Source organism: Lactuca saligna, chromosome 5, assembly GCF_052625555.1.
Source record: "Lactuca saligna cultivar CGN05327 chromosome 5, ASM5262555v1, whole genome shotgun sequence".
NCBI classification, from domain to species: domain Eukaryota; kingdom Viridiplantae; phylum Streptophyta; class Magnoliopsida; order Asterales; family Asteraceae; genus Lactuca; species Lactuca saligna.
Genome location: NC_136421.1, coordinates 285,106,472 through 285,109,446, shown reverse-complemented (window position 1 = coordinate 285,109,446; position 2,975 = coordinate 285,106,472). Strand labels below are relative to the sequence as shown.

The 2,975-nt window shown below is 37.2% G+C and overlaps 1 non-coding gene across 1 annotated transcript; it reads right to left on the bottom strand.

Annotated features, from left to right (window-relative positions):
- Positions 1 to 2,624: 2,624 nt before the first annotated feature.
- LOC144999028 (small nucleolar RNA R71) lies at positions 2,625 to 2,731 on the bottom strand. The gene has a single exon (XR_013660556.1). It is a non-coding gene; the product is annotated as a small nucleolar RNA R71 (small nucleolar RNA).
- Positions 2,732 to 2,975: the final 244 nt, after the last annotated feature.

Here is a 2,975-nt window from a genome sequence, read left to right as displayed (position 1 = left end):
CCCCTTCCCTCGTCTAATTGCCATAACAGGGGCAGAAGCAGTAGGAGTTAATGCGACAACTTTTCCTTTCAAGCCGGTTTCAGCAGTTCTTAACAACCCTTGAAGTTTGCTCAAGGTCACCTCATCATTGTTCATATGATAAGTCATCTTGAACTGTTCATAACAAGGAGGTAAAGAGTGGAGGATAATATCAATGGACAACTCTTCATCGAAGTTGACATTCAACTTGAGCAAACAATCCACATATGTTTGCATTCTTTGCAAGTGGGTTGTGATGGACTCTCCATCCTTCATTTTGGTTGTTACTTGATATGTGCATAATTAGTTAATTATTTAACATATATTCTTAGTTATTTTTGGTTAATTATGAAGATAATGTGGACAAAAGGTACTTAAAATGCTGTGAATTGTGTTTTCAGTCCAAAAGATATGCTTGGAGGCAAAAAGGAGAAAAGGAAAGCAAGTGAAGATTAAAGAGTGAAAGAAGGATCTACTCGGCGAGTAGATCGACCCTACTCGGCGAGTACACGACGATATGCCAGAAGATAAATACGACTGCTAATTCAAGACGGATAAGTATGGACCTACTCGGCGAGTTGATTCTGCTACTCGCCGAGTACCCTCTGTTTTGGGATATCTTTAAAAGACGAATCCTTATCCCATGGGACAGGATTCCTGGCGATTTTTGAAGGATTAGCTGCGACTAAAAGGTTCAGAAGGCGCTAAGGAACCCTAAGCTTCAAGAGTTGGAAGAATTCAAGCAATTAGGTTAATTCTACCACTTAGACTTAGGAATTAAACATGTTTGCTTTAATAAACTTTGTTTTTGTGTTTGTTTCTACTGCAACTATGAGCTAAATTCGTTTTTGTTTCTGTTTGGGGAATACCAAAGAACTCCTATGGTTTAATTATTAATTTTTGCTTAATTGTCTATTGGTGATTTATTAAATTAAGTTTGTTAAAGAACCTTATGTATTAATCACTACTATTTTCTGTTAATTGGAAGGCAATTAGGTTGCATGAACATCACTTAATTGTTAACCTCATATGTCTATGTGAATGGTAAAACGTATGCTTAGAAGTAATGAGTATGAAACTAAGATTAATAAGAAAATAAGAAGATTAATGTGTGAGCTTGTTTGAGAAACCATCAACAAGAGGTTAATTGAATTAATAACTTAATTAACCATTACAAATCTTATTTAATCCAAATAATTAATCTAGGGAATTAGTTAGTTTAAACACTTGATCAACGCTTAAATTAATTAATTGTCTAAGGGTTAGGAGTAATGAATATGAACCTAACTATTATCATTGGTAACCAATAGCAATTAATCCACATTAACTTAAATAACCATAGGAGTGAATTGGTTGAACCTAAATAGAAACATCTTTATCAAATTTGGTGAATAGTTGTTGCTTTAGTTAATTAGTTAATTTAGTTTGTCTAAGTTTCTAGTCTTGCAAAACTAGAGAAAAACCCTTTGCTTTTATTATTTGTTTTAGTGAAAATTAGCTATTAGTTTAATTGTCCGTTCCCTGAGTTCGATACCTTACTTATCAATCTATACCACTTAAAGACAGGTTCACTGCCTTTGTGTGCTCAAATTATTAATAAAAAGTAGGGATAAAACTAGTTGAATTTACACACATCAAGTTTTTGGCGCCGTTGCCGGGGAACGGTTCTAAATAATTAAGCTAATTCCTAATTTTTTCGATCCTTTGTGTGAGTTTACTTGCATAAAGTTCATTTATTGCAATCTAGTAACTGGTAATTAGGTTTTAGTATCTGTTTTAGTTAGGTTAAAACTTAGAATTTTTTTTTTGAAATATCACTGATACTTGCCGAGTGCACTCGCACCTACTCGGTGAGTAACAGTTTAGTCAGCAATTTTTTTTATTTGTTTACAATCTTTTTGTTCTTTTTATGTTTTTTTTATTTGATCAATTTCAGGACTTTCATGACCAGAGGAGCAAACACACCACTGGTACCCCCGTTTGAAGACCCCGAATCCGCATTGAAAAGAAACAAAGGGAAGGACGTGGAGAGTTCAAGCACACCAAAGAAATCACCATTGTCCAACTTGAAGACTGTTTTTGGCAAAATGAAGAGCAGTAAATCAGGAGCTTCAAGCTCTTCCTTGATAATTGAGGAGCCGATTCAAGAAGATATTGGATACGAAACCGAGGAAGAAGAGGAGGCAACGTACGAACAAGAAACCGAATCGGAGGAAGAGTTAGCATTCACTATGGCTAACATTGATGAAATTCCCATGGGAGAATGGAAGAAGAGGATGCGCGACGACCATGGCCCGGGACTTGTGCAACCCGCAATTGCTACCTTCGAGCTAAAAGGTCATATCCTAGCTTCACTCAAGGAAATATCTTTCTATGGGAAAGATCATGAAGATGCCTACAAACATTTGGATGAAGTAAATGATTTTGCTGATTACTTCAACATTCCAAATGTAACCCGCGAAACTCAACTACTTCAGATGCTTCCGGTAACCTTCAAGGGTGCTGCTAAAGACTGGCTCAAATCACTTCCCCCCGGGTCAGTCACTACTTGGGCCAGAATGAAGGAAGAATTTATTGATCACTTTTGCCCACCATCCAAGATAGCCAAACTCAAGAAGGCCATTGCAAACTTTGAACAACAAGCTGGAGAGTCATTATATGAAGCATGGGAGAGGTACAAAAGTCTGCTACGAAATTGCCCACACCATGATCTAAACAGCCAACAAGAAGTTTCCATCTTTTATGGTGGAGTCAATGTCACGACCCGGCAGTTGCTAGACTCACAAGGCCCACTTACAAAGAAGCCACCCCCAGTGATTAAAGAATTGATTGAAGAATTCTCCAAACACTCTAGAGAATACCACAACCCTAGGAATGATGTCACGAGGGGAGCCGCATACGCTGCTACTGAAGATTTATCCGCGGTCATGGCCATGTTAAAAACCATGGATAGGAGA